The sequence below is a fragment of the Mus musculus genome, chromosome 3 (genome assembly GCF_000001635.26).
Source record: "Mus musculus strain C57BL/6J chromosome 3, GRCm38.p6 C57BL/6J".
In the NCBI taxonomy this organism is placed as follows: domain Eukaryota; kingdom Metazoa; phylum Chordata; class Mammalia; order Rodentia; family Muridae; genus Mus; species Mus musculus.
The window spans coordinates 35,860,111-35,886,476 of record NC_000069.6 but is presented as its reverse complement, the minus strand read 5'-3'; the positions used below and the strand labels follow the sequence as shown (position 1 = coordinate 35,886,476).

Here is a 26,366-nt window from a genome sequence, read left to right as displayed (position 1 = left end):
AGCTTAGGCTGTGACGAGGACATTCTGAAATTAGATACCTGTACACATTGAACCTTATGCCTTACATGGGCACAAATATTGTACTTAATTCGATTTTTTTCTAATAATATGCAGGATTGGTGCACACGTGCCTTCAATTCCCCCTCCAGAATGTTCCCTGTGTCTTCCTAATCTTTGATGAAAGGAGCTTTGCCTGAAGTGGAGCCTGACTGATGCGTTCAGGTCTTTGGAAGAGGTTGGCCTGGGACAGGCGACACTTTGCCGCTCCCGTCAGAGCCATGAGGCTGTCCTACAGATTAGTTACATTCAGCTGCATTCAGTTAGGGGTCCCCATGCTGTACCTCCTCCCTTGAGCAGCACAGAAGAGGTGGCAGGTAATCCCTGCGCCCTACTGTTACCTGGGGACAGTGACACAAACTGTAAGAAGCCAGAAATCTACATTAAGAGAGTTCTTTGAACTTCTCTTCAACCTCACCTGCTTTTATCCTCAGCTTCTCAAAGCATTGCAGTGTGTGTAAGGGAGGGTTGAGTCTGCACACTTTGTGAGCACAGCAGGGGTACGTTGGGATGATCTCCCTCGCCTGAGAGTATAGGTATCTGCTTTAGGCTATGCAGTTTGGCTGACTCCATGCCAGCAAACTCATCTGCACTGGAAAGCTAAGGTTCTTGTAGGAGGCAGTCAGTCCATCGCTCTTGAGAACTCAGAAGGTCACATGACCAGTGCAGTTTGGGTTTGGTATGTGGATCTAGAGCTGGCTCCTTGAGGCTGTGTCTGCTGTTGGAGCGCACATTCCTCACAGGCTGTTAGGAGATCTCCCACAGCAGTATCCTTCTGGGTCCTCAAGGATGCAGCACGAGGCAGGGTTTTGTAGGTCACATGGAGTCCATTTGCGATAGACACTGAATTTTCCATCTTGCCTTGTTTTTTCTTATGAGACTTTTAAAATATGTTCTGGGTGTGGTCCTTTATTTTGGATATATTTTGTGTATAACTTTTGCATCTGCTGTCTTTGTGCGTGTGTGTGCCTGTACATGGGGGTGTCTACATTTTCTTACTCTCTGTCCCTTCCACCCTCCTCTCTACTCACTCACTCCTCCCCTCTCTGCCTCCCCCTATCTTACCCCTCCTTCCCCTGACCCAAAACTGATAGAGATCAGTCATTAAGTGTTATGTTGTAACTTGAGATTTTTGCCTAACTGAAGGTCACTAAGATTTCTCCCTAGTTTTCTAGGTATTTTATAATTCAGACCATTAGAGTTTTATGGTTCAATTTAAGTTTGTATGTGGTGCAAGAGTCTAGATTCCAGTTCTATTTGATCAGGTTACACCCTCCCCCATTTAATTCTATTGATACCTTGTCAATAGGCCAGCAGCACACCACATGGGGCTTATTTCCCAACTCTGTTATGAAAAAATTAAGTACAGAAGCGCTTCAGACACTTTTTACTACAATTGGAGTGCGGTAGTGTGCCAGCACCCAGGGGAGCCAGGGCAGGGGAGCAGCAAGGACAGTGTCCCAATGAGCCGTGCTCTGAAGCCAAACATCAGGAATGCTGTTCAGGAGACTGGCCTTAAATCTATACATTAGTTTGAAAGAAGATTATCATTTTAAGTATAAAGAAAAATTTATCCCAGAATAATAATATATATACTACTTGCTTAGATCTTTAAATTTCCCTAGCAAATTTTATGACTTACCCTGTAAGTATTGCACTATTTAAGTTTTTTATGTCATTGTGAATTTTTTAATTTCATGTGTAATATTTTGTGGCTAGTATATAGATTAAAATGGAGTATTGTCCATTTATCCTGAGTCCCATGATGTTGCTATACACCTCTATAAATTCCTATCTTTAATGAATTCTTTACAATATACTACATACATCATTATGCCATTTGCAAATGAAGTTATAATTCTTTTTAATCCACATGGATTTATGTTTTGTCTTATTTTACTGGCTAGTATAATGTTGAATAGAGGTGGTAAAAGTGCCCTGCCTTTTACCCAGTTTAAGAGAGAAAATATCTGTGTTTCACTATTAAGTCTGATAAGGGTTTTAAACTCCATTTTCCTAGTTAGTGCAGGATTTTCCCGAGTGTGTTTTTAATGTCTGTTTAGATGTTGACGGTCCTTTTCGCAGATGTACCACACTGATTGACTTTTTTCTTTTTTGGATATTAAAGCACTTGCGTTTCTGGATCAAACACACTTGATTATAGTGTGTCTTTCTTTTGTATCTTGTATCAGTTTGCAAACATTTTTATTATGACATAGTTTAATGAAAGTCACCTGCTTAAAGTATACAATTTCAGGAGTTTTTAATATTTCCGTGCAGCTGCACAGTGATCACCGTGATTAAATCATTCACACTGAGGAGCTGCAACCTCAGCCTCTTCCTCAGGACCAAACAATGTCTAATGCATAGCCTGCTGCTGCAGATCCATCACTCATGTACACTTCTTAAAAATGAAATCATAAACACTTGGTTTTGTGGTTAGAATTTTGATCAGTATAATGATTCCAAGGCTTATTATATACTGTAGCAAATATCAGTATTTCATTCCTTTTTATGTAAATAATATTCATTATAAAGATATACATTGTTTATATAGCTGTCAGTTGATTGATAGTCTGGGTTTAGTTTGATAATAGGTTAAATAATAGTGCTATCTACATTTATATACAAGTGTTTGTTTAAATGTTTAGAAATATACATAGGATTCTCTAGTAAGTCTGTTCAACTTTTTAAAATTTTATTTCAAATGTGTTTTATCTGCGTGTATGTCTTTGTGAGGGTATCAGACCCCCACCCCCACCCCAACTGAAGTTACAGACAGATGTGAGCTCCAATGTGGATGCTGGGAATTGAACCCAGGTCCTCTGGAATACCAGGAAGTGCTCTTTACTGCTGAGTCATCTCTCAAGCACCTATGTTCAACTTTTAAAAAGATTTATTTATTTACTATACAGTGTTCTGCATGTATATATGCCTGCATACCAGAAGAGGGCACTGCACCAGATCTCATTATAGATGGTTGTGAGCCACCATATGGTTGCTGGGCATTGAACTCAGAACTTCTGGAAGAGCAGCCAGTGCTTTTAAACTCTGAGCCATCTCTCCAGCCCCTGGTGTTCAACTTTTAAATGTCACATTGTTTGTGACCCATGATGAAGCATGTAGTTTAAGTGAGCTGTAGAAATGATTGGACAACAGCAATTCACACATAAGAACCAGAGGCTAGAAATGGTACACACTTTGTCCCAGTATTAACTAGAGCACATTTAGAACGTCTTAATATTGGTCTATCAGTTTCAGATATAGCTCATAAAATATCATGCACAAGTCCATGAAAGCCCTTCCTGAATTGGTATGTTTTTCTGCAACAGTCCTTTGAGATGTTGATGAATGTCATCTCTAATTCATACCTCTATAATGAGTGACATGCGTTTTATATATATATATATGTGATATATGTGTATATCATACACATATCTATATCTATCTATCTAGTAATGAAGGTTTCTGGCCAAGTTTGTTGCTGAGGCATTTATTTTGTTTATAGAATCAGTCTGTTAAGTTCTGGGCTCTTGAGTACATCCTGGCACATGTTTTTTGTTTTGTTTTGTTTATTCTTACAATTATTATTATATTGTATTAAATATTTTTATTTACATTTCAAGTATTTTCCTGATATTTGGTTTCCCCTCCGAAAACCGCCTATCCCTTCCCCCTTCCCTCTGCTCACCAATCTACCCTCTCCCACTTCTTGGCCCTGGCATTTCCCTACACTGGGGCATAGAACCTTCACAGAACCAAGGCCCTCTCCTCCCATTAATGACCAACAAGGCCATCCTTTGCTACATATGGGCTGGAGCCTTGAGTCCCTCCATGTGTACTCTTTGGTTGGTGGTTTAGTTCCTGGTAGCTCTGGGGATTTAGGTTGTTTCATATTGTTGTTCCTCCTATGGGGCTGCAAACCCCTTCAGCTCCTAGGGTCCCTTCTCTAGCTCCTCCATTGGGGATCTTGTGCTCAGTCCAATGGTTGGCAGAGGGCATCTATCTCTGTATTTGTCAGGCACTGGTAGAGCCTCTCAGGAAACAGCTATATCAGTCTCATGTTAGTAAGCATGTGTTGGCATCCACAATAGTGTCTGGGTTTGGAGACTGTATATGGGATGGATCCCCGGGTGGGGCAATCTCTGGATGACCTTTCCTTCAGTCTCTGCTCTACACTTTGTCTCTGTAACTCTTTCCATGGGTATTTTCTTCCCCCTTCTAAGAGGGACCGAAATATCCACACTTTGGTCTTCCTCCTTCTTGAGTTTCATGTGTTTTGCAAATTGTATCTTGGGTATTCTGAGCTTCTGGGCTAATATCCACTTATCAATGACTGCATACCATGTGTGTTCTTTTGTGATTGGGTTACCTCAATCAGTATGATGTTTCCTAGTTCTATTCATTTGCTTAAGAATTTCATGAATTCATTATTTTTAATGGCTGAGTAATACTCCATTATGTAAATGTACCACATTTTCTGTATTCATTCTTCTGTTGAGGGACATCTGGGTTCTTTCCATCTTCTGGCTATTATAAATAAGGCTGCTATGAACATAGTGGAGCATGTGTCCTTATTTCATGTTGGAACATCATCTGGGTATATGCCCAGGAGTGGTATTGCTGGGTCCTCAGGTATTAACATGTCCAATTTTCTGAGGAACTACCAAACTGATTTCCAGAGTGGTTGTACCTACCAGCTTATAATCCCACCAGCAATGGAGGAGTGTTCCTCTTTGTCCACATCCTCCCCAGCATCTGTTGTCACCTGAGTTTTATATTTTAGCCATTCTGACTTGTGTGAGGAGGAATCTCAGGGTTGTTTTGATTTGAATTTCCCTGATGACTAAGGATGTTGAACATTTTTTTCAGGTGCTTCTTGGCCATTCTCTACTTCTCAGAATTCTTTGTTTAGCTCTGTACCCCATTTTTAATAGGGTTATTTGATTCTCAGGAGTCTAACTTCTTGAGTTCTTTGTAAATATTAGATATTAGCCCTCTATCAAATGTAGGGTTGATAAAGATCTTTTCCCAATCTGTTGGTTGCCGTTTTGTTCTGTTGACAGTGTCCTTTGCCTTACAGAATTTTTGCAATTTTATGAGGTTCCATTGGTCAATTCTTGATCTTAGAGCATAAGCTATTGGTGTTCTGTTCAGGAAATTTTCCCCTGTGCCCATGTCCTCGGGGCTTTTCCCCACTTCCTTTTCTATTAGTTTCAGTGTATCTGGTTTTATGTGGAGTCCTTGACACGCTTGGACTTGAGCTTTGTACAAGGAGATAAAAATGGGTTGATTTGCTCTCTTTTACAAGTGGTGGTTACCACTTGTACCAGCACCATTTGTTGAAAACGTTGTCTTTTTTTCCACTGGATGGTTTTAGCTCCTTTGTCAAAGATCAAGGGACTATAGGTGTGTGGGCTTATTTCTGGGTCTTCTATTCCATTGATCTACCTGCCTGTCTCTATAGCAATAACATGCAGTTATTTTTTATTATTATTACAATTGCTTTGTAGTACAGCTTGAGGTCAGGGATGGTGATTCCCCCAGAAGTTCTTTTATTGTTGAGAATAGTTTTCACTATCCTGGGTTTTTGGTTATTCCAGATGAAATTACAAATTGCCCTTTCTAACTCAATGAAGAATTGAGTTGGAATTTTGATGAGGATTGCATTGAATCTGTAGATTGCTTTTGGCAAGTTGGCCATTTTTACTATATTAATCCTGCCGATCTATGAGCATGGGAGATCTTTCCATCTTCTGAGATCTTCTTCCATTTCTTTCTTCAGAGACTTGAAGTTCTTGTTATACAGATCCTTCACTTAGTTAGAGTCATACCAAGGTATTTTATATTATTTGTGACCATTGTTAAGGGTGTTGTTTCCCTAATTCTTTCTCAGCCTGTTTATGCTTTGAGAAGAGGAAGGCCACTAATTTGTTTGAGTTAATTTTATATCCAGCTACTTTGCTGAAGTTGTTTATCAGGTTTAGGAGATCTCTGGTGAAATTTTTTGGGTCACTTAAGTATACTATCAAACCATATGCAAATAGTGATATTTTTACTTCTTTCTTTCCAATTTCTTTACTACTTTGACCTCCTTTTGTTGTTTAATTGCTCTGGCTAGGACTTTGAGTACTATATTGAATAGGTAGGGAGAGAGTGGGCAGCCTTGTCTAGTCCCTGATTTTAGTGGGATTTCTTTAAGTTTCTCTCCATTTAGGTTGATGTTGGCTACTGGTTTTCTTTATATTGTTTTTACTATGTTTAGGTATGGGCCTTGAATTCCTGATCTTTCCAAGACTTTTATCATGAAGGAGTGTTAGATTTTGTCAAATGCTTTCTCAGCATCTAAAGACATGATCATATGGATTTTTTTCTTTGAGTTTGTTTATATACTGGATCATGTTGATTGACTTCCCTATATTGAACCATTCTTGCATCCCTGGGATGAAGCCTACTTGATCATGATGGATGATCGTTTTGATGTGTTCTTGGATTTGGTTTGCAAGAATTTTATTGGGTATTTTTGTGTCAATATTCATAAGGGAAATTGGTCTAAAGTTCCCTTTCTTGGTTGGGTCTCTGTGTTGTTTAGGTATCAGAGTAATTGTGGCTTCGTGAAATGACGTGTGCAGAATTCATTCTGTTCCTATTTTGTGGACCAGTTTAAGGAATATTGGTTTAGGTCTTCTTTGAAGGTCTGATAGAACTCTGCACTGAATCCATTTGATCCTGGGCTTTTTTTTTTTTTTTTGAGACTATTAATGACTTCTATTTCTTTAGGGGATATGGGACTGTTTAGATTGTTTATCTGATTCTGATTTAACTTTAGTACCTGGTATCTGTCTAGAAAATTGTCCATTTCATCCAGATTTTCTAGTTTTGCTGAGTATAGGCTTTTGTAGTAGGATTTGATGATTTTCTTTGGATTTCCTCGGTTTCTGTTGTTATGTCGCCCTTTTCATTTCTGATTTTGTTAATTAGGATACGGTCTCTGTGCCCTTTGGTTAGTCTGGCTAAGGGTTTATCTATTTTGTTGATTTTCTTAAAAAAAAAAAAAAACAGCTTCTGGTTTGGTTTATTCTTTGTGTAGTTCTTTTTGTTTCTACTTGGTTGATTTCAGTCCTGAGTTTGATTATTTCATTCCTTCTATTCCTCTTGGGTTTATTTGCTTCTTCTTCTTCTTCTTTTTTTTTTTTCTAGAGCTTTCAGATGTGCTGTCTAGCTGCTAGTGTATGCTCTCTCCAGTTTCTTTTTGGAGGCACTCAGAGCTATGAATTTACCTCTTAGGACTGCTTTCATTGTGTCCCATAAGTTTGGGTATGTTGAGGCTTCATTTTCATTAGACTGTAAAAAGTCTTTAATTTCTTTATTTCTTCCTTGACCAAGTTATCATTGAGTAGAGTATTGTTTAGCTTCCACATGTACATGGGATTTCTATTGTCTGTGTTGTTATTGAAGACCAGCCTTAGTCTGGGCTGATCTGATAGGATGCATGGGATTATTTCAATATTTTTGTATCTTTTGAGGCCTGTTTTGTGACTGATTATATGGTCAGTTTTGGAGAAGGTACCATGAGGTACCGAGAAGAAGACATTCTTTTGTTTTAGGATAAAATGTTCTATAGATAGCTGTTAAATCCATTTGTTTCATAACTTCTGTTAGTTTCACTGGATCTCTTTAGTTTCTGTTTCCATGATCTGTCCTTTGCTGAGAGTGGGGTGTTGAAGTCTCCTACTATTATTGTGTGCAGTGCAATGTGTGCTTTTAGCTTTAGTAATGTTTCTTTTATGAATGTAGATGCCCTTGCATTTGGAGCATAGATGTTCAGAATTGAGAGTTCATCTTGGTAGATTTTTTTTCTTTGATGAGTATGAAGTACCCTTCCTTATCTTTTTTTTGATAACTTTAGGTTAAAAGTCGATTTTATTCAATATTAGAATGGCTACTCGAGCTTGTTTCTTGGGACCATTTGCTTGGAAAATTGTTTTCTAGGCTTTTACTCTAAGGTAGTGTCTGTCTTTGTCTCTGAGGTGTGTTTCCTGTATGCTGCAAAAGGTTGGGTCCTCTTTATGTAACCAGTCTGCTAGTCTGTGTCTTTTTATTGGGAAATTGAGTCCATTGATATTAAGAGATATTAAGGAAAAATGATCGTTGCTGCCTGTTATTATTGTTTTTAGAGATGGAATTATGTTTGTGTGGCTATCTTCTTTTTGGTTTGTTAAAAGATTACTTTCTTGCTTTTTCTAGAGTGTAGTTTCCCTCCTTGTGTTGGAGTTTTCCATTTATTATACTTCGATGGGCTGGATTTGTGGAGGGATAGTGTGTAAATTTGTTTTTGTCATGGGATACTTTGGTTTCTCCATCTATGGTAATTGAGAGTTTTGTTGAGTATAGTAACCTGGGCTGGCATTTGTGTTCTCTTAGGATCTGTATGAAATCTGTCCAGGATCTTCTAGCTTTCATAGTCTCTGGTGAGAAGTCTGGTGTAATTCTAATAGGTCTGCCTTTACATGTTACTTGACCTTTCTCCCTTACTGCTTTTAATATTCTTTCTTTGTTCTGTGCATTTGGTGTTTTGACTGTTATGTGATGGTAGGAATTTCTTTTAGGGTCCAATCTATTTGGTGTTCTGTAGGCTTCTTGTATATTCATGGGCATCTCTTTCTTTAGGCTAGGGAAGTTTTCCTTTGTAATTTTGTTAAAGATATTTACTCGCCCTTTAAGTTGGGAATCTTTGATCTCTTCTATACCTATTATCCTTACGTTTGGTGTTCTCATTGTCTCCTGGGTGTTTTGGGTTAGGAGCTTTTTTCATTTTGCATTTCTTTGACTTTTGTGTCAATGTTCTCAATGGTATCTCCTGTGCCTGAGATTCTCTCTTCTATTTCTTGTATTCTGTGGGTGATTATTGCACCTATGACTCCTGATCTCTTTCTGTCTCCAGGGTTGTCTCTCTTTGTGATTTCTTTATTGTTTCTATTTCCAATTTTAGATCTTGGATTTTTTTTTCCAGTTCCTTCACCTTTGTGTTTTCCTGTAATTCTTTAAGGGATTTTTTGTGTTTCCTCTTTAAGAGCTTCTAGCTGTTTACCTGTGTTCTCCTGTATTTCTTTAAGGCAGTTATTTATGTCCTTCTTAATATCCTCTATCATCATCATGAGGCATGATTTTAATTCAGAGTCTTGTTTTTCTGGTGTGTTGGGGTATCCAGAACTTCCTTTGGTGGGAGGACTGGGTTCTGATGATACCAAGTAGCCTTGGTTTCTGTTGGTAAGATTTTTGCGTTGCCTTTTGCCATCTGGTTATCTCTGGTGTTAGATAGTCTTGCTGTCTCTGGCTGGAGCTTGTCCTTCCTGTGGGTCTGTAAGCATGTGTCAGCACCCCCCCCCCACCCCTCTCTCTCTTGAGGAACTTTTGTATGGAGGCCTCTGGAACAGCCCAAGCTCTGGGTTCAGAGGGCAACCGGAAGGATCCTGTCCCATCCACTCTATTGTTCTGTGCCTCCTGTGCTTCTTGCTGCCCTGTCCAGACAGTTATTGGGGAGAAAGTGGCTATCTCACCTCCATGCATAGCATGCTGTAGAACAGCCTCAGCTACTGGATACAGATGGTGGACCATGGCCCATGCTTTAAGGAAAATGAAGGTGAACTTATCCTTCAATGATGCAAAAACAGCAGCTTTCCCTTCTGATGGTGGAGCAGAGACCAAGAGAATCGACACTTGCAAAGACCACTTAAGAGTTGGTGGATTTTCGTGAGAAGAACAGAATTTCTTGGATTCACGAACCCATTGCTGGCACTGATGCAGGTCTCAGAGGCAGTGGTGGCAAAGTAGCAATCATGACTCTTCTTGTATGACCCTAATTTGATGAAGAGGCAGAACTCAAAACAGGATCTCGCTAGACTTTAGCAGTTGGTACTGCAGCTCTTCCCAGACTAACCCCTGGCTTGGAATTGTGACAAGTGTAACTCTCAGGAGTCAGAGACACAAGTGATGGTTTTGAAGCATGAGAAAGAAGATGCCATTTTTACTACAGTTGAGGTTCTATAGAGAATCAGGTGGGTGATGTTGAAAGCACAGTAGAGCCGGGCAGTGGTGGCACACACCTTTAATTTCAGTACTCGGAGGCAGAGGTAGGCAGATTTCTGAGTTTGAGGCCAGCCTGGTCTACAGAGTGAGTTCCAGGACAGCCAGGGCTACACAGAGAAACCCTGTCTCGAGAAGAAAAAGAAAGAGAAAGAAAGGAAGAAGGAAAGAAAAGAAAGAAAGAAAAGGAAGGAAAGGAAAGGAAAGGAAAGGAAAGGAAAGGAAGGAAGAAAGGAAGAAAGCACAGTACATAGTGGTGTTGATACTTCAGTTTTTAGAGGCACATCTTATACCTGATGGAGGGCAATGGAAAATACATTGGCCAGCAAATCATATCATATGGAGATACATATCCTGGACTTCCACAATATGCCTTTAGGAAGTTTACAGAACTGTTTGAAGCTATTCCATGGGCATTGGCATTAGACCAGGGAAGTAGTGTCTAAACTTTATGTAGTGCACCAGAAACACAAAAAGGTCTGGATTACATATTGAGCACGCAGTTTTTGCTGTAAAAGACATGCTGGAAGCTGGTGCTGTAAGTCTTCACCTAGGAAAATATAAGGCTGCCCATGGGCCATATTGCTGCAAACCCTGCAATGATCAGTCAGGTCATCATCCAAAACCAGCTGGAGGGTCCAAGCCTCCATGTGGGAAAAAAAAGACAGGAATGATGACCAAAAAGATTTAAAGGACTTTTTTCACTATAGCTGGAGGATGTGCTTGTAGGGCAGCAATTGCCTGCGTTCTTATTTCCTTATGATGTGTTTTCTGTTTTGATTTTCTGCTGAATGATAAATACACTGTTTAAGACAACCACCACCACAACAACAGCAACAGCGCTGTCCTCTTTTAACAGCTTCCCTCTTCTCCCCACCCATAGTCCCTAATCAACACTAACTTTTCCTTTTCTAGGAATTTACAATTTTAGATCTCAACATGAAGCAAATCAGCATTTGCCTTTTGGAATTGGCTTATTTCACAGCAGGATGCCCACAAGATTCCTTCCTGTTGAAGGATTTCTTTCCTATTCAAGGCTGAATAATGTTCCACCGTATGCCTACTGCATACACAGTACATTTTGCGTACTTATACATCTGTAGATGAAAGATGGTTTTCAACTCTTAGCTGTTTGGAACAGTGTTTCTATGAACCTAGGTGTACATATACCTCTTTGAGGCCCTGCTATACCTAGAAGTAAGATTGCTAGAAGATGCGGTAGTTTTAAAGTTTTTGAGGAATTAACATAATTTTCTATAGTGATTTGACCACTTTATAGGCTTACCAACTGTACACAGTGTGCTATCCATTTTTCCAGTCTCTTGAATGCTTATGGACAGTTTTTTCTTTGATTTTCAAAGTAAATATCCAAAGGGTATGAGATAATATCTAAAAACTTTATTTTTAATTATGTGTATATGTGTGTAACTGTGCAGAGGTTTGCGTATGCATATTGTGGGTATCTATCAAGGCCAGAAGAGAGAGTTGGGTTCCCTGGAGCTGTATTTCAGGTAGTTCTGAGCCATGTGACATGAGTATTGGAAACCAAACTTGGGTCCTCTAGAAGATCAGCAAGTGCTCTTAACCACTGAGCCATCTCTTCAGTCCCACATCGTGATTTTGATTTGCATTTCTTCAATGTTAAAGACTTTTTCATATCCATTAGCTATTCTTACACGTGTTCGCGACCGGCCAGGAAAGATGCAACAAACCGGAATCTTCTGCGGCAAAAGCTTTATTGCTTACATCTTCAGGAGCAAGAGAGCAAGAGCAAGAGAGAGCAAGAGCTCTATTGCTTACATCTTTAGGAGCCAGAGCGCAAGAGAGCAAGAGCAAGAGAGCAAGAGAGAGAATGGTGAAACCCTGTCCCTTTTAAGGAGAATTATCCTCTGCCTAGGATGTGTCACTCCCTGATTGGCTGCAGCCCATCGGCCGAGTTGTCATCACGGGGAAGGCAGAGCACATGGAGTGGAGAACTACCCTTGGCACATGCGCAGATTATTTGTTTACCACTTAGAACACAGGATGTCAGCGCCATCTTGCAACGGCGAATGCGAGGGCGGCTTCCCACAGATCCCCCTTTTCTTTTAATAAGAGCAATAGGCCACCCATATTAATGAGAGTGGAGATAGAAGTCAAATCCCCAGTGTGCAGGTAAAGGAGCCGTACACATAACCTCCTCCCAGGCTCATCACCCAGAGGGGTCCTGGTCTGGTCCCGTGTCGTTTTTCCTGGGGAGAAGGACACTTGGACACTCAACCTTCTTGAAAGATGACATGTCTCCCTAGAATAGGCTCATATATGCCGCAGAGCCCTTCTACTGCAGTGCTTAGCCGTGCAACTCTCTCGGGCTGCTGAAGCACACTCACTCTATCCCGTGCAATGAGACTAGCCTCGTGGGGTGCAAGAGCTGAGTGGCCAGCGACCTATTGCTTAAGCATAGATATATCAGGGGAAGCACCATGTTCTAGAGCTGCAAGTGCCTGGGCAATAACCACCTTGTCTCTCCTAGTTTGGGCCTTAAGCTTACAGACCAACCAGAGAAGCAACACTAATCCACAGCAAAGTATATCTCCAAATAATCCCACCCATACCCATTCTTTAAAGAAGGAAAATGCTGAGGAGATCCAATTGGGTAATCCTTTGGTCAGGGACAGGTCCAAGCGCGTGGAGTTGACCTGAAGTCTCAATTCCCGAAGGGTCTGTTCAAATTCAGCCGTCCAATTCTGTAACATATACTGAGAAAGACTTTTTGACAAATTAGCTGCCCTAGTAAATTTCTCATACTGAATGGAAGTAACGGACAATCCCGGAAACTTTTGTTCACATCCCAGCTGAGCTATTTGCCATAATACATCTAGTTGTTCCTGGACAAGATCTATGCGTTGATTAACCAGCATGAGACCTCCCTGTATATTGACATTAGCTGAGGCCTGTTTATCTATGACTGTGGTCACCGAGGCTGACAATGTGTTAATGGTGTCAGTCGTCTGGACCTGTCCAGACAGAGCCAAGGCTGTCTGAACAAGGCCAAACCCAGTTCCTTGTTACTGGTAAAAAAGCAGGGGAATACTTGAGCATTATCCATCACCGGCATTGGGAGTGGAAATGTCGACATTATCTCCCAACGCTGCTCTCTCTTTGTTATTGTCGCCCTGGACATCACCAAGACGAGGGACATCAGTATTCCCTTGGTTAGTCTGGATTTTTCGGGTGAGTCTTTCTGGTATCCAAAATGGGTTGTTTTCATTCTGTGGAAAAACACAAACAGCTCCCCTGGATCTTATCAAAATAGGATCCGGGCCATACCATTTATTATCAAGGACATTTTTCCATTTAACCATCTCATTGGGCCTATCTGGCTCTGAACAATGACGTTCAGCCGCAGTATGGCCATGAGCATCAAGATTTAAAAAATTGAGTGTAAAGAGTGCCATAGACACAGACACTCTTGGTACTCGGGGTAGAGCCTCCTCGACTCCTCTTTTCTGTTTTATTAGATAGGATTTGAGGGTGCGATGCGCACGCTCAACAATACCCTGTCCTTGAGGGTTGTATGGAAGTCCAGTCAGGTGGGTCACGTCCATCTGACGGCAGAACTGCTGGAATTTTTGAGATGTATAAGCTGGTCCATTATCAGTCTTAAGGAGTTTGGGTTTCCCCCAAGCACTCCATGCCTCAAGGCAATGTTGAATCACATGTGAGGCTTTTTCTCCGGTTAACGGAGAGGCAAACATGATGCCAGAACATGTGTCAATAGAGACATGTAAATATTGATTTCTCCCAAAGGAGGAAATATGCGTGACATCCATTTGTCAGACCTGTAATGGCCTGACGCCACGAGGGTTTACCCCTACATGAGTAGTAGATAAAATTTGACAACAATCTAAAGGCATTATTAAGTAATCAGAATCATTTTCAGTAGAACTAATCTCTCTGGCAGCTCGAGGAATACCAGAGGAAGGAAAAACAGCCATGTAGGCTTGGCAAAATTATTAGTTGAGCTATTCTGTCCCCTTGTGATATAGAAAAGACAACTTGAGGACAAGAACAGAGAACCTGAAGTTCCCCTTTATAATCCTGATCTACAACTCCAGGGTGGACAATAAGACCTTGTAGGCTGCAAGAGCCTGCCTCTGTCATTCTGGCCACAAAATCTGAGGACTCCTGAGGTCCCTGGACGATCTTTGTTAGTTGTCCAGTGGCTTCACCTGCTCGGGAGAGCACCTTCCAGGCCCTAATAGCCTTTTCATCTGATTCAGAACTACTAAGAACTGGCTCCTTGAGCTCATCTAGTGATGAGTATAGGCTCCTTCTCCTAGAAACCTCCGCTAATTGATCTTTTTTTCTTTTCTTTTTTCTTTTCCTTCCTTCTAATCTCTCCCCAGGTATTCTTACCTGACCTAAACTTTTCCTCGGGTTCAAGACCCGTGGAAAGGCCTGTATACTTATTTTGTGTACCATATTTCCTCTTTGCTCCTACTCTCTCTCCCCGCTTTACTTCTGATAGATTGCCCTGAATTTCATCCAGAATTTTCAGCCCTGCCTTAACCGCTTGATAACATGTGAAAAGGAACAAAAAGGCTCCTAACATTAGAGAAAGTTCAAGGCCAGACGTACCTTGTAAAGCTATTTCCCACTTTACTTCTGATAGACTGTCTTGAATTTCGTTAGAAAGTTCAAGACCAGACTTACCTTGTAAAGCTGTACTCACGGGTACCCCTGTTTCCCAGCTGAAGAGTTCTAAATTCACGCAGTTGAATCCTTCTCAACAGTCTGTTTTACGGGAACACTTCATTACCACCGTTCCCCAGCTGAAGAGTTCTGAATCCAGGCTGGATCCTTCTCAACAGTCTGTTTTACGGGAACCTTTATGACCGTGACCCGCAGTTCTGGTTCCGGAATGAGGGATCTTCCTTGCGCTGGTGATGGTAACCGTCCCGGGTTTTCTTGTCCCGGGTTTTCTCGTCCCAGGTCTTCTCGTCCTGGGTCTCAGCACCAACTCTTACACGCGTTCGCACGCAACAAACCGGAATCTTCTGCGGCAAAAGCTTTATTGCTTACATCTTCAGGAGCAAGAGAGCAAGAGCAAGAGAGAGCAAGAGCTCTATTGCTTACATCTTTAGGAGCCAGAGCGCAAGAGAGCAAGAGCAAGAGCAAGAGAGCAAGAGAGCAAGAGAGCAAGAGAGCAAGAGAGCAAGAGAGCAAGAGAGCAAGAGAGAGAATGGCGAAACCCCGTCCCTTTTAAGGAGAATTATCCTCCGCCTAGGACGTGTCACTCCCTGATTGGCTGCAGCCCATTGGCCGAGTTGTCGTCACGGGGAAGGCAGAGCACATGGAGTGGAGAACTACCCTTGGCACATGCGCAGATTATTTGTTTACCACTTAGAACACAGGATGTCAGTGCCATCTTGCAACGGCGAATGTGAGGGCGGCTTCCCACAAGCTATGTGCACATCATCTTTGGAGATATCCAAGTCCTTTGCCCTTTTAAATTAAGTTGGTTTTGGTTTTGTAAAGTTGTAGCTCTTTCTATATTCTGGTTACTAACCCCTTAACAATACAGGATTTACAGGTATTTTTTTCTCCATTCTGATGATATGTATGAAGGCCAGAGGTCAATGTTGGGTGTCTTCCTCAACCATTTTCCTAATTTGTTTTTTGAGACAGAGTCTCTTACTGATCCTGGACCTCAGCAATTGGCTAGGCTGGCTTGGCCATCAAGCTCCAAGGATCCTTCTGTCCTTCTTTGCCTGGATTATAGGTGTGTGATGTTATGCTCAAAGGTCATGAGTATTTTCAGCTGCTTTAGTTTTTAAAGTTTGGAATGAATAGGTGCCATTTCCCTTTGTACTCAGTACCCTACTTAAAGGCCACTGACCACACAAGGTTTTGTTACAGGCTTCTTGATGCATTGTGCTGTGACTGTCTTCATGCTAGTGTCGTTTCCATTGCTGTAACTCTGTAATATGCTTTGAAATCAGAAACTGTAAGTCCTCCAAGTTGTTTCTTCTTCTAAAAAATGTATTTTGATGATCAAAATCCATTTCTTTCTCTACTATGGTTGTAGCTTTAGACTTTGTACAGTGTGTAATGCTGATCTTCTGTCTAGAAGGTCTGATGGGGTTCCACCAAGCCCAGTGGACTTGACCAGAACAAACTCCCATCAGCAGGTCCAGAAGCTGGTAGGAGATGGCCATTCACAATCCTGTGGCTATTTCCTGGTCTGGTCAGGCAGAAGCACAGCACCTGGGCCCTGGTAAACACAGGAAAGGATTCATATGCAATGCCTGGGAAGAGAATCAACATAAGGAGTAGCTCTTGGGCCAGCAGTGGGAAATGTATCATAAATCCAAGATGGCCTGGGGTAACAAAGCCTTCATTCTGGAAGTGTGGAGTGCTCAAACGCCACAGGGTTTCCATGAAAAACGCATTTTATCCTCACGATGGTTCTGTAAATGTGATAGTGTTCATTTTCATACGGTTTCTTGAGGGGCAGGGAGGGGTTGGCTATCAGTGTAACTCAGACTGGCTTATAGCTCAAGATCCTCCTGTCCCAATCAAGTAGTGCTCTGAAATAGTCTAACAGGTATGTCCGGCTATACTCAGCTTTTCTTTTTGAATTGTTCATTGTTAGTGTATAGAAACAGGACCAATATTTCATATCTTGTACAAGTATGTGTTTATGGTGCATTATCGAGAGGGATGCATGGGAACTATGTGGAACATTCCTAGAGGCCAGAGGCAACTCTAGCTCTCTCTGCTATGTCAGTCCTGGGATTGAACCTAGTTTGCCAGGCTTAGTGACATGCTCCTTTGCTTGATGGTCATACCTTGTTTTCTTCTGAATTCATTGTTCTAATGAGGTATGTATGTGAGGATTTTTTAAAAAGTTTTTAAAAACCTGTGTGTGTACATAAATGCTCTGTCTGTATGTTTGTCTGTACACCAGAAGAGGACAGTAGATCCCATTATAGATATTTGTGAGCTACCATGTAGTTGTTGGGAATTGAACTCAGGATTTCTGGAAGAACAACCATTGCTCTTAACCCCTAAGCCATCTCTCCAGCCCCAGATTAACATTTAGAGTATTCTAGTAATATGCAAGATATCATTTGTGAACACAGATAATCTTCCCAATCTGAATGCCCTGGTTAGGTGTTCAGACCTTGATAAGAATGGCTGGAAGTCAACACCTTTCTCTTACTCTTGATTTTGGAGGAAAAGCTGACTTTCATCCTTCATTCAGTCTGATGCTAGCTGTTTTTTTTTTTTTTCCACAGCCTCTTACTGGATTGTGGTAATTGTCTTACAGACTTCTCCTATTTGTTTGTTTGTTTGTTTGTTTATTTATTTATTTATTGTTTTTTTGTTTTTTTACAACAAATAGCGAGCTGTTTATACTTCTTTCTGCATTAATTGAAGCAATGATGTTTTTGTTGTCTTTCTGCTAATGAGCTCTTTCATGATCTTATCATGGTGAAGCATCCTCTTCTTCCAAGAACAATTTCTGCATATTAGTTGTGTACCACTCTTCACTGTGCAGTTCGTTATAGCTTCTAGTATCTCCTTCACAAGTTTTGTGTCAATATTGATCAGATAACATGTCAGCCTCTTTTAAACTCTTTACTGAGTTTGGAGGCACGCCTGCATTTTGGGATTAGTCTAAAGATGGCTGGAATTAATTCTTCTTTAATTGATGTTTGAAAGATTTCAACCATCTATCTAGTCTTACCTTTTCTTTATGTCCTACATTGTCCCTTTTCAAATGTCCCATGTCTTCATGGTCTAGTGTTGGCATCATGTCTAGTCTTCAGTTGAGTTCTTTATGTTTTCTGGATATTACAACTCTGCCAGGTATAATTCCTATTGCTTGGTGAGATGTAGTACTTGTTGTGGTTGTTGTTGCTGTTGTTGTTTTTCACTTCTGTGGTGCTAGAATATGGGCAAGAGCCCAGGGCCTTGTGCATGCTGCGTAAGCACATTTGTCACTGGGCTAAATTCCAATCTCAACTTGGAAACACTTTTCCTTTTATTGAAAATAGACTTCTTTCTCTTAGGCTGGGCATGGTGGTGTACCCCTTTAATGCCAGTACTCGGGAGACAAATGCAGGCAGATCTTTGAGTTCAAGGACAGGATTACATAGAAAGATGTAGTCTCAAAAAACCACAGAATATATCCTTATATCTCTCACATAATATATCCTTATTTCAGTTTTCCCTCCCTCTGCTCCCACCCCCAGTTCCTTCCAACCTCCTCTCCAGCCAGATACACCACTTTTCTCTCTCTAAATAGAAAACAAACCAGCTTCTAAGGGGTAATAATGAAGCAAATATATACTATGTGATATAATAGGATAAAAGTGCATTGAAATTGGACAAAACAGACAGAAGGAAAATAGCCCAAGAAAAAGCACAAGAAACAGAGACCCACTTGTTCACATACATAGGACCCCTATAAAATCCTGAAACTGGAAGCTACAATACTCTAAGGACCTATAGGAAAAAAAAGAGGGAAGAAAAATATATAAGTAAAATAAAAAACTTAAACTGGAAAATAAGAAAAATTTAAAATAATAAAAATGAAAGGAATTAACAAAGGAAGAGCCCTTACACAACATCATGAGAAGGAACCTCCAAAGACGCCACTGAGTTTACTCTTTGTTGTCCATCTGCTGTTATGTGGCACACTGACTCTTCTAAAGGGTTGTTTCCCCGGTGAGATTTCCTTAGAGAAAAACTAATGTTCATTTGTAAGTAGTTATCAATTGGAGATAGCTTCTGGGTTAGGGGTGGGCTATGTGTCCACTTCTCTCAGCTCTAGGACCCCCAACTGCACAGACCCATGACGGTCCTGCTGCCTCAGTCTCTCTGAGTTCATATGTGCATCAATCCTGTTGATTTAGGGGCCTTGGTTTGCTTGGTTTTGTTTTGTTTTGTTTTGTTTTGTTTTTATTTTGTTTTTGTTTTGTTTTGGTATCTTCCTTCTCCTCTGGCTCTTACACTCTTTTCAGCCTCTTCTATAGATTTCCTTGAACTTTAAGGAGAGGGATTTGATGGAAACATCCAATTTAGGGCTGAGTGTACCAAGCTCTCTCCCTCTCTGCAGACTGTCTGGTTGTGGGGATCAGTATTTGTTCCCAAATGCTGCAGGGGAAAGTTTCTCGGATGATGGCCGAGCTAAGGCACTGATCTATGAAAACAGCAGAATGTCATTAGGAGTCATTTTTATTGTCATGTGTTTAACTGTAGCATTTAGTTTTACCCTAGGTCCCTGGACTATCTAGCCTCAAATCTCAGGCTCTTGGTCACCCAAGCAGAGTCAGGTATGGGTTTCATCTTGTGGTGAAGTGGGCCGCAAGTCAAATCAGACATTGGTTGGTTACTCCCACAAACTCTGTGTCACCATTACCCTAGCATATCTTGCAGTCCGGACACCATTGTAGACCAAAGGGTTTATGGCTGGGATGGTGTTGAGGGCACAAAGGTCCTTGTATCTGCTGAGCCAAGAATGTTAATCATGCAGGGTTGTTTCCTCAACGGGGGAGAGAAAATACCTGTATTCCATCTAGAAGGCTGAGAGTGGATATTGCTAATGATGTAGTGACCTTTTTGCTATCTGTGGAGGCAGATCTCATCCACCTTTTGCTATAGAGTTAGACCTCACCAAACTCCCTAGAATAATTATCCTAGACTCTCACTAGACCTTTATCTTTAGCTTCCAGGCTTAATAGAAACTATCCTTAGGAGAGATGTCACATATATCTTATGTACTTCTGACCTCTATGCTATCTTGGGGAGAGACCACATTAGATGCCAGGCCTTTTAGCTATAGAACATACCATCATGGCCACATGCGCTTTGCAAAGGAGTTTCTATTTAGTCACACCCTGACCTTTCTTGTGCACCTGGACGTGGAATGATTGTTGCCTGGAAACTTTTCCCCCAAATTATCCTGTGTTGTAAACACTGTCACTGTACAGCCTGGCTTTAGACTCCCTGCCTGTGTTTTAAACACTGTCACTGAACAGCCTGGCTTTAGACTCCCTGAATCTAATCCAGGTTGATGAAGTCAATCTGAACTGAGTTTTCATTCCCATCTCTGCTTGGGTTCACTTCTCTGCCTGGACAACCACACGGTCACTTTCAGGTTGGTACTTACATTTCTCATAGGTGGTCTATAGAGTACTTTCCTGTACCAAAGATGCTAACACATGGGCATGAAGATTCTGTGTAGGCAACAGCAATTCTCCGATTAAGGTGTTGTCTTCAACAATGGGACCTTGCTGTTGGTATGTCCAGAGCAGTTTGTCTTGGCAACAGCCTGTGTTGATTAGGAATTCCCATGGGACACCTTTAGGCAACAACTTAGTTAGATGTAACCAAGCCTGGTACTGGGAGCTTCACTTGGTGATAAGAGTTGTCCCTCATTATTTGGCAATTTCATTTAGGTCACCTTCATATATGTATGTATTTTAAGATGCTTCTACTGTATTAGGTTTCCATGCTGCCCCTGAAATGCCCCTTAATTTTAGCTGTCTCTCCTCATATTGCCTCCCTTGTCCCCTTCTTCCCTTCCAGTCCTCAGTTGACCCTCCTGTTCCAGCTCCACAGTCTACTTTCCTAGGAATATCTGTTGCCCCCTGCTTAGTCCCTTACTCTCTACCTAACCCCTGAGGTTCTATGGATTGTAGCTTGGTTATCATTGACTTAACAGCCGATATCCATATTTATCTTTCTGAGTTTGGGTATCTCACCAGGGATGTATTTTTCTAGCCCTATTCATTTGCCAGCAAATTTCATTATATCATTAAAAAATGGCCATGTAATATTCCATTATGTAAATGCTCCACCTTTTACTTATCATCTATTGAGAGATATCTAGGTAGTTTCCAATTTCTGGCTATTATCAACGAACAGTGTGAATGTGGTTGAGGAGGTGTTTCTTGTGAAGCTGGATCTTGAGGTTGGTTGAGTCTCTCTTCCTATGGAACCACCATGCTGACTTTCATAGTGGTTAACAAACACTTGTACTCCTGCCAGCAATTGATGCATCATACCCTTACTCCACATCCTCAACATCATGAGCTGTCTCCTGATTTATTGATCTTAGATATTCTGACAGGTGTAAAATAAAATCTCAAAGTATTTTTGATTTGGATTTCACTGATGACTGATGTTAAACATTTCTTTATATGTTTTTCAGTCATTTGACTTTCTTCTTTGGGTAATTCAGTTTAGAACTGTATCCCGTTTGGGGGTGGGGTGGGTGTAGTGAACTTTACTGATGGTATTCAAGAGAGTAGGGAGGGCTCCCTAGGCCCCTCCTGTTTTTATGGGGGTCCGGGATGGAAACTGTGAGGGAGTTGCTCAGTGTTGGGGGCCAAGTCAGGACAGGGACTCCTCAGCAACCAAGGGCCTCTCTCTTGCTCTCAGTGTCCTTGCTGGGGTGGGTGGTCCAGGGTTTCTTACTCCTTGGAGGCCATGAGGTCCACCACCTTGTTCATTATCATACCAGGAAATGAGCTTTACAAAGTTGTCACTGTGAGCAACGCCAGCCCCAGCATCAAAAGTGGAAGAGTGGGAGTTGCTGTTGAAGTTGCAGGAGACAACCTGATCCTCAGTATAGCCCAGGATGCCCTTCAGTAGGCCCTCAGATGCCTGCTTCACCACCTTCTTGATGTCATCATACTCGGTAGGTTTCTCCAGGCAGCATGTCAGATCCACAATGGAAACATAGGTTTTAGGAACATGGAAGGCCATGCCAGTGACATTCCTGTTCAGCTCTGTGATGACCTTGCCCACAGCCTTGGCAGCACCAGTGGATACAGGGATGATGTTCTGGGCAGCCCCACAGTCATCATGCCACAGCTTCCAGAGGGACCATCCCTCATCCACAGTCTTCTGAGTGGCAGTGATGGCATAGACTGAGGTCATGAGCCCTTCAACGATGCCAAAGTAGTCATGGATGACCTTGGCCAGGGGGCTAAGCATTTGGTGGTGCAGGATGCATTGCTGACAATCTTGAGTGAGTGGCCATATTTCTCGTGGTTCACACACATTACAAACATGGGGGCATCAGCAGAAGGGGCAGAGATAATGACCCTTTTGTCCTCACTCTTCAAGTGGGGCCTGGCCTTCTCCATGGTGGTGAAGACACCAGTAGACTCCATGACATATTCAGCACCAGCATCACCACATTAGATGTTATCAGGATCTCGCTCCTGGAAGATGGTGATGGCTTCCTGTTGATGACAAGCTTCCCATTCTCAGCCTTGACTGTGCCGTTGAATTTGCCGTGGGTGGAGTCATACTGGAACATGTAGACCATGTAGTTGAGGTCAATGAAGGGGTAGTTGTTGGCAATAATCTCTACTTTGCCGAGTGTAGAGCAGAAGGCAGCCCTGGTAACTAGGCACCCAATACAGCCAAATCCGTTCACACTGACCTTCACCATCTTCTCTACGGGGCGAGGCTGGCACTGCACAAGAAGATGCAGATGTCTCTGGAACAGGGAGGAGCAGAGAGGCCTGTATCCCACTTAAATTGGGTTGTTTTCTTGATGCCTAGTTTTTTTTTTTTTTTTTGAGTTCCTTACATATTTCAGATCTGTAGCTGATGAAGATCTTTTCCCATTCTATAGGCTGCTGGTTTGCCCAAATAATTGTGTCCTCTGCTATACTGAAACCTCTCAGTCTCATAAGGTCCTACTTATCGTTGATCCCAGTGCCGGTACTAATGCTGTTCTGTCCAATTTAGGCTCTCTCCACCTAATATTTGGCTATGAGTATGTATCTGCTCCCATCAGCTAGCTGCTGGAGGAAGCCTCTCTGATGACAATAGGGCTAGGCACTGATGTGAGTTTAGCAGAATATCCTTAGGAATCATTTTATTGACAGCCCCCACCCCCACCCTCACTGCCTCTTTCCTGTCTCTGGGCTATCCAAGCCTCTGGTTCCTGGTCAGTCAGTGTCAGGTCCCAAATTAGACCAGGCTTTAGTTGGGCACTCTCACAAATTCTGTGCCTTATTGCCCCAGCACAACTTGCAGGCAGGCTAGATTGTAGGTGGAAGGTCTGGTGAGTGGATTTGTGTTCCAGTCCCATAGGAAGCTGCCTGGTTACAGAAGATGGCTGGTTCAGGCTCCATATCCTCCGTTACTAGGAGCCCTGGCTAGGGCCACCCTCATAGATTCCTGGGAGTTTCTCCTGTACTAGGTCTCCACATTGCACCCCCTGCCATGCCCAATTCCAGTAGTCTTTCTCTATACTCCCTCCCTCCATTCCTTCCTCCCAACCCGGATGATCCTTCTAGTTCCCATTGCCACTGCCCCCCAGACCCTCTGTAAAAATCTATTCTATTTCCCCCTTCCAGGGTGATCCATGTGTCCCTCCCTTGAACTCTTTGTTACTTAGCCTTTATGGGTCTGTGGGTTGCACCATGATGATCATTTATTTAACAGCTAGTATCTACTTATATGTGAGTCTACACCATGTTAGTCTTTCGGGGTCTGGGTTAGCACACTCTGGATGACTTTTCCTAGTACCATCCATTTGCCTGCAAATTTCATGATGGAATTTTTTTTTAACAGCTAAGTAATACACCATTGTGTAATGTACTACATTTTCTGTATACAGCCATCTGTTGAGGGACATCTAGGTTGTTTCCAGTTTCTAGCTATTATGAATAAAGCTATGAACTTCATGCAAGTATTTTTGTGGTAGAATGGAGTATCTTTTGGGTATATTTCTAGAAGTAGCATAGCTGGTCTTGAGGCAGAGTGATTCTCAGTTTTCTGAGAAACCACCAAATTGATAGTGGTTGTACAAGTGTGCACTCCCACCAGCAATGGAGGAGTATCCTCCTTGCTCCACATCCTTGCCAACATGAGATGTTTCTTATGTTTTTTGATCTTAGCCATTCTGACAGATGTAAGATAAAATCTCAAAGCAGTTTTTATTTGCATTTCCCTAAAGGCTAAGGATGCTGAATGTTTGTTTCTCAGCCATTTACAAATAGAGAATTCTATTTAGATAATGTACCCCATTTTTAATAGGATCATTTTGTTTATGGTTTCATGAGTTCTTTATATATTTTGGATATTAGCCATTTATGGGATGTGGAGTTGGTGAAAATGTCTCCCCATTCTGTAGACTGACATTTTCTCTGGTTGATGGCTTCCTTTGCCTTTTTTTTTTTTCTTTTTCTTTTTTAAACTTGAACCAGTAACAAAAAACCTTTATTTTGACCTCTCTCCCAGGGGAATAATATAACTACAAAACTCAACATCACACTCATTTTGAAAATTAAAACAATCCAAAATAAAAGAAGTAAACTAAAATACTGTATCTGCCTATCCTTAGGCCTTTTCTTTTTCTTTTTCCCTTTGATTTAAGTTTTATTGCATTATGATGAGAAAAGATATATAATTTCAATTTATCTGAATTTGTTAACATTTAAAACCATATTTTGAGTAAATAGACTTACATCACATTCTTCTTTCCCTTTTGTACCCCAACTCCTCCTGGAGAGCCCCTCTTCAAAACCTGCAATATATTTTGTTTATCATATTCTTTAAAATTTATAAAATATTGTAACAATAAAAATGAGTATTATAAAAGTTGTGTGATATAAAACAACAATCATTGAACAGTCTTATGTAGATGTTTGTCTACAGCAATACTGAAAATATATATTTTTGTCAATATAAATTTCAAATAACTCCAAATATATTAACTGTATGATATTATAAGATATCACTATTAGTTTTTTTTTAATGAACATAAATAGATAGTCTTTTTGTTTGTTTGTTTGTTTTGTTTTTAGTAGAGCTTAAAATCTTGGCTCTTACTGTGGTACAAACACAAGATAAGAACAGTTTTTGTTCATTGGAGTTCATTGTAATAAGGCTGTACTTGAATGTCCCTCACATCACCCAAGGATTTTACCTCCATAGTAGATAAGCTAAGAGTTGACAGTTCAGCTGCACCAAGGAATGAATTGTAGGCACAATTTTTGGATACAGATTTCCTGCTACAGTCAAAGCCATTTGACTTGAGTGATTGCCATCATTCTCAGCCCACAGGGAACAGGTTACATTCATTTAAGAAATGGTGTGTGTATTAAGATGGTTTATCCATGAAGTCATTCATCAACATGAACAATGTTCCTGCTTGGAGGGTGGCACAGATGTTAGGTGAGGGTAAGGTTCATCTCTCTTCTGCTTCTTTGGCTGTGATGATTTTGTAAAGGATTCATCTCAGAATAAGAGTAACTTATAAAGTCCTCTTCTTCAAAATTGATACAATAATTATAAATATCAAGCAAAGCCTTCATTGAGTCTTACTCTTTGCTGTTCTCTTACAAACCACCTCCCAAATTAATTGTCTACATTTCTTTTGGCTGTATAAATAATTTTGAAATATATAAGCTGTTCTGAAAACCATAGTATAGTGTAAAACATCAAACAATCGTACCAATAGAGAGGCTGAGATAGGAGCATGATTTCAAGACCATTATGTGGCACACAGCAAGACCCTGTCATGTACAAACATGCAGAAAGTGTATATGGATTGTATAATATTGGACCTATTTCTCCCATTACCAAATTAGAGAGACAAATTTCTAATTCCTCATATTTTTGAATTTCAATTGATTAGGATATGTTGGTAATATTAATTTTCATATTAAGAGATATTAAGGAAAAATGGTTGTTACTTCCTGTTAATTTTCTTGTTAGAAGTGGAATTATGTTTCTATGGGTTTGTTGAAAGATTATTTTCTTGCTTCTTCTAGGGTGTAGTTTTCCCCCTTGTGTTGGTGTTTTCCATCTATTATCCTTTGTAGAGCTGGATTTGTGGAAAGATATTGTGTAAATTTGGTTTTGTCATGGAATATTTTGTTTTCTCCATCTATGGTAATTGAGAGTTTTGTTGGGTATAGTAGCCTGAGCTGGCATTTGTGTTCTCTTAGGGTCTGTATGACATCTGCCCAGGGTCTTCTGGCTTTCATAGTCTCTGGTGAGAAGTCTGGTGTAATTCTGATAGGTCTGCCTTTATATGTTACTTGACCTTTTTCCCTTACTGCTTTTAATATTCTTTGTTTAGTGCATTTGGTGTTTTAATTATTATGTGACCGGAGGAATTTCTTTTCTGGTCGTGTCTAGAGTTCTGTAGGTTTCTTGTATGTTCATGGGCATCTCTTTTTTTACGTTTGGGACATTTT

General features: G+C 41.0%; 2 pseudogenes; one reads left to right on the top strand and one right to left on the bottom strand.

The window, feature by feature from the left end:
* Gm20595 (predicted gene, 20595) lies at positions 3,128 to 10,831 on the top strand (annotated as a pseudogene).
* Gm7741 (predicted gene 7741) lies at positions 21,409 to 22,618 on the bottom strand (annotated as a pseudogene).